The sequence below is a fragment of the Anolis sagrei genome, chromosome 2 (assembly GCF_037176765.1).
Source record: "Anolis sagrei isolate rAnoSag1 chromosome 2, rAnoSag1.mat, whole genome shotgun sequence".
Lineage (NCBI taxonomy): Eukaryota > Metazoa > Chordata > Lepidosauria > Squamata > Dactyloidae > Anolis > Anolis sagrei.
Window position 1 is genome coordinate 200,307,250 of NC_090022.1, and position 10,915 is coordinate 200,318,164.

Consider the following 10,915-nt stretch of genomic DNA (forward strand, 5'->3'; position numbering starts at 1 on the left):
CTTTCAAATGCTTTGATCCGACACGACAGCTGTAGGAGTACATGTATGCCTTTGGGAGGCACTATAGCACAGCTTTTAAAGGCTCCAAGAACCGACATTTGCTGAAAAATCGGTATGAGCCAGACACTTTCTTTTAAACTATGCAATTAAGTGTAGGATTTTCCCCTTCCTGGAGATTTGGCAAGTATGTACTGGTATGTGTCCTCCCCTCTCCTGTTCAGCTCTGATTTATAGAAAGGTTAAAAGAGGTAAAATTTTGGAATGACATGAAATTAGAACAGAACTCAGTGGACAGATGTTCGTGGGACATACGCTAACTTTTTTAAAAAAACTATAAGGTTTCTTTTGTAGGCTTGTCACCATAGATGCAGGTCCCTCCATACAACCTTGGGGGCAATCAGGTGACACCTATCAAGGGGGTTGCCTTCTAGTTCCTGTCCCATAATTGAGAAAAGTCTTTGTTGTTAGATTAGATTACTATCTTAGGTTCATAGTGTTGGGTATGACCTAAAAAACCCTGAACATATTATGTCCATATTATTTGAAAGGCTGTATCTCCATATATGAACCTGCCAGAGCTTTCAAAGCTTGTATTGTTGAAGGCTTTCATGGCCGGAATCACTGGGTTGTGAGGATGCTTGCCATAAATGCAGGTGAAACGTCAGGAGAGAATGCTTCTAGAACATGGTCATACAGCCCGAAAAAACTACAACAACCCACTTTCAAAGCTTCTTTTGATAGACTGGAAAAAGAAGTTCAGTCACGTTGGGAAGTCAGCAGGGACGCCACAAGGACTTGAACCCCATATCTTGGAAGCCAACCAACAGCACCTTTTGCTTTTTTCTGGTAATGCGACAAGAGAAAAAGCAAAACTTGAGAGAACACAGGTATGTTCTCTCAGGAAAAAGAAAACCTTTCAGAGTTAGGATGGCAAAATCAGCTTCTATTTCTGATGAAATTGCTTCTTGTGTCCTAGAAGAGATTTAGCAGATTACCTCTCCAAAATATGGGTACAATAGAGAACTCCTGCCTAACCAGGTATTGTAATTATTATTATTATTATTATTATTATTATTATTATTATTGACACAAAAACACAGAATGTCACAGCAAATGAGATCTATATGCTGGATTTCTTATCACAAAATCACAAATCAAACACTTCCCAAGTGTCTAGGACTGTGTGATGTATTTTTGATTGAAGTAAGGTGGCCTTTTGCAGTTGACAGATTGTAATTTTGTCAATGTTCATTGTTTCCAAATGCCAGCTGAGATCTTTTGGCATGGCACCCAGTGCGCCAATGACCACTGGGACCACCTGTACTGGTTTATGCCAGAGCCTTTGCAGTGCGATTTTGAGGTCCTGATAATGGCTAGGTTTTTCCTATTGTTTTTCATCAATTCAGCTGTCACCTGGTATGGCGACATCAATAATCCAAACTTTTTTCTTTTCCACAATCATGATGTCTGGTGTATTGTGTTCCAAAACTTTGTCAGTCTGGATTCTAAAGTCCCACAGTATTTTTGCGTGTTCATTTCCCACTACCTTTGAAGGTTTATGATCCCACCAATTCTTTACCACTGGTAGGTGGTACTTGTGACATAAGTTCCAGGGAATCATTTGGGCCACAGAGTTGTGCCTTTGTTTGTAGTCCGTCTGTGTGATTTCCTTGCAGCAGCTGAGGATATGGTCCATGGTTTCATCAGCTTGCTTATTATTATTATTATTATTATCATTATTGTCATCATTATTATCATCTGTTTGCTGTTTGTATTGTATCTTGTTGTTGTATATTGATTGGTTATGTTATTAATTGCTTATCCAACTCTATGTAGTTTATTGTACTGTATTTTATTGTATTATTTATGTTGTGAGCTGCCTCGAGTCCCTTTGGGAGATGGGGTGGGATACCAATAAAGTTTATTATTATTCTTATTATTTGATACACAACAAGATTAGTAGCCAGCAAACAAGATCACTCTGCTGGCTGTTCTATTGGATCACATGTCGAACGCTTCCCAAGTGTCTAGGACTGTGTGATGTATTGGTGAATAATGCGTGCAGATCCAAGTAAGATGGCCCTTTGCAGCTGACAGATGTTAATTTTGTCAGGCCAAGGCTTTAGGCACTGCACCCAGTGTGCCAATCACCACTGGGACCAACTTGACTGGCTTGTGCCAGAGTCTTTGCAGTTCGATCTTTATTATCATGTCATATCATGTCAGCTTTTCCAGTTGTTTCTCTTCAGTCCTACTGTCGTCTGGGATTGCAAAGGAACCAGCCCCTATTCTGAGTAGAGTAGCTAAAGGTAAGAGCTTAATCCACCCTGGAAGACTCTAAAAGAAGCACCAAGTTTCTATTCTCTCTGTCTTGGCACTGCTCCTGTCCCTTTTGGATGCCTGAGTGGGAAAAATTGGCAGCATTGGTGCTTTCCCCTCTCTGTAGAATCACCCTTGACTCCCAAACCATCTCTCAACTTACACATGAGGCTGACATGTGCATGAGTATATGTGGTACATTGTCAGTTCTTTCCCATTCTCATTTTATCTTTGGTGACAGAGAATTTTCTCGACACAGAATATTCTTTTCTTGTTGAAATAACTACAGCTCTTACAAAGTGCCTTGGCATCAGTAGAAATATGCCGTTAGTGAAGGATGCTTCTCACTCACCAAACAACATAAATAAAGTGAAACACCTTGACAAGAATGATTAGATCAACTTGCAGAGTAAATGTAATGTTGAGATGCGATGGCTCAGCCATCATGACCTCAAAGCTGTTGGAACCAAGGCAGGTATTCAAGTAAGCAATTTTGTTAATGTGAGGCACGCATGCAAGAGACAAAGACAAAGCTGTCTGTTGAGATGAACCTGCTTATATTTCAATACAAAGGATTAAAAATTACATAATTGTCAGAGATGTTTAAATGACAATCTGGACAATCTGCCTCCTAAAGTTGTTTTAATTAGAGATGGATAAACTTACTAGGAAATTTCACGGAACCACCACACCCAAGCATTTCGTTCTTCAGAAGTCAACTCTAGAACATTCATTAAATTAAAAACCCAGATTAGAAATAAACCATTCATCTGGAAGTAGATAAACAGAAATGGATAAATGGGACTAGAATCAAATGAAGCATTTTCAGAGCAATACTTTGGAGGAGTCATCTAAGAGCCCTTCCACACAGCCATATAGCCTAGAATATCAAGACAGATAATCCACAATATGTGCTTTGAACTGGGTTGTATGAGTCCGCACTGCCATATATTCCAGTTCAAAACCGAAAATGTGGGATTTTATTCAGCTTTGTGGAAGGTGCCTAAGTCTCTACACTGCTTGAAACTTGCTCTATATTGCTTGAAACTGGGTTCTATGGTCAGTTTGACTGTTGAACTGCATTACACTGATCATATAATGCAGTTGCAAAATGCAGTATATGGCAGTGTAGATGGGGGCCATAGGAACGTAAATAATAATAATAATAATAATAATAATAATAATTGGAACGTTGAAAAAGCAGACGGAGGGCCTGATTCTGGCAGCCCACAAACAAGCCATTAGAACAAATGCCATCAAAACCAGAATTGAAAAGTCGACGATACATCCCAAATGTTGACTCTGCAAGGAAGCAGATGAATCAATAGATCACATCCTCAGCTGCTACAAGAAGATCGCGCAGACAGACTACAAGCAGAGGCATAACACCGTTGTTCAGATGATTCATTGGAACTTGTGCCACAAATATCATCTGCCTGAGACAAAGAGCTGGTGGGATTACAAGCCTGAAAAGGTTACAGAGAATGAACACATCAAGCTACTCAAGGACTTCCGAATTCAGACAGAGTTTTGGTGTGCAATATCCTGACTCCTGACCTCAGGGCTGTGTTAAAAAACAAAGTATGGATTGTCGATGTTGCAACCCCAGGTGACAGCAGGATTGAAGAGAAACAACTGGAAAAGCTGACACCATATGAGGATTTAAAGATCAAAGTGCAAAAACTCTCGCACAAACCAGTAAAGGTGGTCCCAGTGATGATCAGCGCACTGGGTTCAGTGCCTAAAGACTTTGGCCTGCACTTAAACACAATTGGCGCTGACAAAATTACCATCTGTCAGCTGCAGAAGGTCACCTTACTGGGATCTGCATGCATTATTCGCCAATACATCACAGAGTCCTAGACACTTGGGAAATGTCTGACGTGTGATCCAATACAACAGCCAGCAGAGTGTCTGCTGTGGACTCATCTTGTTGTGTTTCAAATAATAATAATAATAATAATAATAAAGCTTCCACATCCAACCAATGGTCTGTGTCACTCAGTGATTGACAGTAGCTATTCAGGCTCTGAAGAAGGGGTCTTTTTCCAATACAAGTGTACTTTTGTTACAAAGTATTTTAATGCCTTCCCAGACTGCTCTTTTCACTCTATCTTTTGTCCAACTGGGAGATTTTTAAATGGCGTCAGCACTTGGAGGATGTGAAAGGAAAGATGGAGAAACACAGATTTCCAGCATCAGGTTGCAGTAATATGTCTGTAGTAGACAATACAATTAGCAAATAATGGACTGGGGAAGAACAGGATTGCAGTTGTGTAGAGGCATATAGAACCTAAAGGCAGTGGATCCTGTCTGATCTTAGAAGCCAAGCAGGGTCAGCTCTGATTAGTATTTGAATGGGAGACTGCCAATGAATTCAAAATGCTGTGGGCTATATTACAGAGGAAGGTGCTGGAAAAGCCACTTTAGCATTTCCTGTCTAGGAAAACCCTATGAAATTCATGGAGTTGTCATAAGTTGACAAGCAACTTGAAAGGGTGTGTACACACACACACACACACACACAATGTAATTAAATGTGTCTGTCTACAACAAACAAAGCAAATTGCAACTGCATCCAGGATCCCCTACTTAATTTTTGTGATCAGCAAAAATAAGATAATAAAAGATTGCAGGTTAATATGCCTCACCAGCTTTTTCCAGTATGGTAAAAAAAAACAAAAAACATAAGTCTATAAGTTACACAAAACACGATAAGAAAAATAGGGGCTAGTGAAAGAAAAAGTCATCATCTGATGCATTTTGGAAGAAGTCTTCAAGTTGTCTCTAGAAGGCTGAAAATATTTTGCTTCTGGAAAACTTACCATTTTTGTTAGTTGTTAATAAATGTTTTTGACAAAAAAAGTGCTGGAACTGCTCTTCAGGTTCTATGCCAATGGGATGTAGTAGATATGGTAAACATAACTACCTGGGACAGATGTCTCAGAGCAAGTTGGTCTACATGGGGGAACCATTTGGGAAGGTGCCTAAAGCATTTGTTGCACTCCTCCAAGTGGCAAGTCTGGTGCTGGTTTGCTGCTTGGCTGCTGATCACCACTGAGACCACCTTTACTGGTTTGTGCCAGAGTATTTGCATTTCGATCTTCCTCTTCCTCTTCCTCTTCCTCTTCCTCTTCCTCTTCCTCCTCCTCCTCCTCCTCCTCCTCCTCCTCCTCCTCCTCCTCCTCCTCCTCCTCCTCTTCATCATCATCATCATCATCATCATTATTATTATTATTATTATTAAAAACCTAAACAACAACCACTACTAGAAAAGCTACCGGTTAGATTTAGTTATTCTAGTCTCAGAATACACCCGTAGAATCACTGAAACTTACATAAGAGTGGACATCTTAGTTCCACTTGATCCAGTGAGTCTAATCTGTTTGAGTCTAACAACTGGATGTCGGCCAAAGTATAAATGTTTGTGCTACTAGAGTTGGAAAGTAATTTATTGTGTTACTAAATAAAACCCAGCAAGAAATGCAAGGCGCATCCCAGGACTGGGAAACGTTGGCATATGGGAATAATCAAGTTAATTAAAATACCTGGGCAGCTTTCAACTATATCTGTCAGTTAACTATGTTTGGCAGTTTTGAGCGATCTCTAAATGTCAGGATGGAAACCTTGTCAATGTTTCTCCCTTCTCTGTTTCATGTAACAGTGTGTTTCCTTGTTTGTACCTGCTGAATATTGCAGAAACACACGACTGTTGTTTTAAGCAAATACAGAGTCTCCTTGCCAACAGGAAAATCCTGTTCCACATAGCTTTCTTTTACGAAGAAGACTTGATGCATGAAAAAATGTTGTTTTTTTTTGTTGCCACATTAAAATGTATTGCTGCTCTTCCAAATTTCTTTCTTCATCCTTCACTAAGACAGAAAAATAACAAAGTAGTGCTATTGGAGGACAACATCAGTAGATAGTTGGGGTGGAAGCTATGTTAATTTTGCATACGTTTTGTGGCTCACCCTAAAAATGGATCAAATGAGGCACCTGATTTCAATTTTATGGGATGATTCCCCCATCCTTTTCTTTTCCAAATCAAGAATTACTTTAGATTTTTTCTTTTCGCATTATATTACATCTGGCTCTTAGTAAAGCTTTTTACCCAGGCCAATAAAATTCCAGTGAGGCCACTCATTTATTCAAAAATGATTCAGCCAGCTTTTTAAAAATCTGGTCCCGTGTTGTCAAGGTTGTTTCACTTTTAGGACTTGGTTCCGGCATGCTCTTTCTACCAAGTGGGTGAAAATCATATGTGTCTATGTACCTTTGTTGTATTTTGTGTGTTGATGCACTATTGAGTGGTTTTTGTGAGCGGCCCCAAGTCCCTTAGGGGAGATGGTGGCAAGATATAAATAAAGTTTTACTTTTATTTATTTATTTATTATCTTCTGTACGTTTGTAATAGTGAGGGATGAAGCAAAGAGTGCATCTACACCAGGAATGGGCAAACTTTTTAACTTGGGGCTGCATGGCGGGCCAGAGTGGGTTGGGTGGATGGAAAGAATGGGAAGGGGTTCTCCCCAAGGCCCCTCCCAGCTCTTTCCTCCCCTTCCTCTTCTCTTTCAGAGGCAGAAAGTGAAGGAAAGACAGGAAACGTTTGGATCCCAAAAGAGTTAGTCTTGGTCAGGATGAGATGGTGGATGGGAGAGAAAAAGTTTATCATTTAGATCCCGTATTGCCTACTCCTGATATAGAATCCTAGAGCTGGAAGAGTCCCCCAAGGGCCATCCGGTCCAACCCCCTGCCATGCAAGAAGACACAATCAAAGCACTCCCGATAGACAGTCTCTGCGGAAAAGCCTCCATCACACACTAAGGCAGCCTCTGCAACTCTGCACAGCTCTTACTCAAAAAGTTCTTCCTAATCTTTTCCGTTGAATCTCTTCCCCTTCCATTTGAACTCATTGCTCCCTTGTCCTGGTCTCTAAAACAGCAGAAAGTCAGTTTCCCTCCTTCTCCTGCTCAATGGGACACCCTTTCAAATTTTAAAACAAGGTTCTCATGTTCCCTCTCTACCTCCTCTTCTCCCAGCTAAACATCCCCTAAGGAAAAAAGGGGAGGGAAGGGGGAAGAGAAGGGTGAAAGGAAATGGAGGGAGGGAATGAGGAAAGAGAGAAGGGAGGAAAGACAAAAGAAGGAAGGAAGGAAGGAAGGAAGGAAGGAAGGAAGGAAGGAAAGAAGGAAGGAGAAAGGGAGAGAGGGAAGGAGGGAGGAAAGGGAAGGATGCAAGAGAAAGAGGAAGGTAAGGAAGGAAGGGAACAATGGAAGGAAGAATGAAAAAGAGAAGGAAGAAAGGATAGGATGGTGTGAGAGAGGAGGGGCTGAGAAATAAGCCCAAGGGGCTGCATCTGGCCCCCCAGGCCTGGGTTTGCCCATACCTGATCTACACTATAAAATTAATGCAGTTTGACATTACTTTACTTGGCATTGCTCAATCATGGGAGTTGTATTATTACAAGATTTTAGTCTTCTCTATTTAGGAATGCTGGTGCTTCAACAAACAACAACTTGTAGCATTGAGCCATGTTGGTTAAAGTGGTGTCAAACTGCATTGATTCCACAGTGTTGATTCACTTTGTTAGTGGAAATCCTCATTTCAGATTAAGACCTACCAATGAGACAATCCTGGTTGCATTGACATTTCTGTGTGGAGATTGAACAGAGACCCATTAGAGAAAAATCCATCCCATTATTCCCAGGTCTACCCAAAGGTGGTGCTTGAGCAGAAATGGTTCTGTGCTCCAACCACACACAAGTCTTCAAGGCAGAACTGAGAGTATGGACTGTTCAGGTTACAACCTGCTGAATCCCTAACAAACATGGCACCGTGTTGTGAACGTTGAAATTCCCTAATATTTTTCCTAAGTTCTTCTTCTAGGAAATGTTGACCAACAGAGGAGGTTGGCAGCTGTCATATTTTTGGCACAGTGAATCTCTTTTGAGTTTTCCTCTGAAACTCAAAAGATGCTGATGCCCTTCCAGTACCTGGGATAGCTCTCTTAAACATCAAGACTCAAACTAACAGTAAATTCACTAACCACTTAATTGGCCGCTCAACAATCACATAGTGATGACACAAAGTTCCTAGTAGAAAGTTGTGCCTTGTCGAAAAATTGAAATTTTGAGCTTAGCAGTGATCTTTATACTGTTAGTATATCTGAATAAGCTTTGAAAGAGGTATCAGTCCCACTTGTCTTAAACAAATGACCATGGAGTGGTTTTTTTTGACAATTTCTTTGTTGTTGTTTATTCGTTCAGTCGCTTCCGACTCTTCGTAACCTCAAGGACCATCCCAGCCAGAGCTCCCTGTCAGCCGTCCCCACCCCCAGCTTCTTCAGAGTCAAACCAGTCACTTCAAGGATACCATCCATCCACCTTGCCCTTGATTGGCCCCTCTTCCCTTTTCCTTCCATTTGTAATTCCTAACGGATTACAAAACTTTGCTCTTGACTTTAAAATTGGTAGTTGAATTGCAGGTATTCTGTAGTTCAGTGGGTTTAAGCCCATTGCAACCCAGCTAAAACTTCCTAGGTAGACAACTTCTGTTGAGAAAGCAATGAATAATGCCATTGATTCAGCCGAATCTCTCAACAGCTTATCATTCACTATTTTGACCTCTGGATCTTCTGTTGTAGGTTGTTGAAATTTAAATGTATATCCTTTTATGGGAGGGAATTCCCCAAGCTAGGAGCAGCAACCAAGGATGTGTCTTCAATATAGAATGGAGGCAATTTGACACCACTTTTTCTGGAATCCTAGGAGTTGTAGTTCTACAAAGTCTTCATTGCCAAAGAGATGTGGTGCCCCACCAAAATACAACTGCCAGGATTCCTTGGTGTTGAGGAACAGTGGTTGTTAAGGTAATGTTAAACCTGAATTAATGGTACAGTGTAGATGCACCCCAAGAAGGCTTCCTCACATTTCCACAGCAGAAGGAGCAACAGAAGTGTTGTTGTTCCCATACATGAATTATTTCCAGTAGGTGGTGCTGGAGGATTGCTGCTCTACCCCACAGCATTTGCTCCATGGGTTTCTGTACAGTTCCATGTTGGCTTGTTTAACACACAGTTTGGTAGTCATGAGTTACAAGCAAGGTACCTATAACTAGTTACTTTTCAGATAGCAAGAATATTGTAATGTATTTTAAAAGTAACACAATGAGATAGAAGGAAGGAACTTTATAGGGAAAATGAGTAACATTTTCTACTCATTTTCAAAAGCTACTTGTAATGAATTTTAAGAAGTAGTTTGACAGGAATTTTTCAATGTTTATGCCAGTGTTATCAATTCTAAGTGTTTACTTCTAAAGGAATGTAAATAAATGGGGAAAAAGCAATAAGAAATAGAGCAGTGGAGTAAATTACTTTCCATCCTTTCCCCCCTCTTCTTTCTCCCCTTTTTCATAACTTATTAATTAATATGTTTTATTTTAATTAATAGGATTTGCTTCAGTAGCCATTTTCAACTGGGTATAAATCCAATGAACAGTAAATGCATTCATTTGTTCCCACAAGGCTTGAATCCTTGCACGTCTGCTTTTGGAAATAAATTGTAGGTCAGAGAATTTTAAAAATGTCCCACTGAATTTTTTAAAAAAATCTGAAGACAGCTGCAAGTGACTTTCCCCGAGTGCATTTTTTTCAGGCAAAATACAGGAAGAATTTTGAAAAAAGACACCAGAGCTTCAATAATATCAGGAACTTTTCCCATTGCTAGCATTATTGATTTTCACACTCCTCTTACCCATGTTATTTCAGAATATTTATATGAACAAAGTGGGCAGAATCAGTGCTAAGGTTCAGAAATAAAGCACATCTGGGTTGAAATCCCTCGTGCACTTTAATGGGAGCCAGATTGAACACAGCAGGACTTACTTCTGTGTAAATAGGCATAAGATTGCACTGTGTAAGCCAGGGGTCCCCAAACTAAGGCCCGCGGGCCAGATACGGCCCTCCAACATCATTTACCCGGCCCTCACTCAGGGTCAACCTAAGTTTGAAATGACTTGAAAGCACACAACAACAACAACAACAACAACAACAACAATCCTACCTCATCAGTCAAAAGCAGGGCCACACTTCCCATTGAAATACTAATAAATTTATATTAGTTGAAATTGTTCTTCATTTTAATTTTTGTGTTGTTTTTGTTTTTTGCACTACAAATAAGATATGTGCAGTGTACATAGGAATTCATTCATGTTTTTTCCCCCAACAGTTTGAGGGACTGTGACCTGGCCATCTGTTTAAAAAGTTTGAGGATCCCTGGTGTAAGCTATGGTGTCTGTGTTCAATGCATTGTACATCGACTCCAACCTTGCTCTTGACAAGTTTTTTTTTTTTTTTGCTAACGTTTGCTATTGCTTTCCTCTAAGGCTGTGTGACTTGCCCATAGTGACTCAGTGGCTTTCTATGGCTAAAGGCATTACAATTCTTATTAATAACACTCCTGAGGGCATTATTTTAACAATTTCCCAGAGCACTCACTCTGATTCCTATTTAGCATTTAACCTTGTCACCTTTGGCCTGACCAAGCACTCTACATGTTTCTTCCGAAACCTTCCATTCCTCTGGTGTTTGCTTATATAC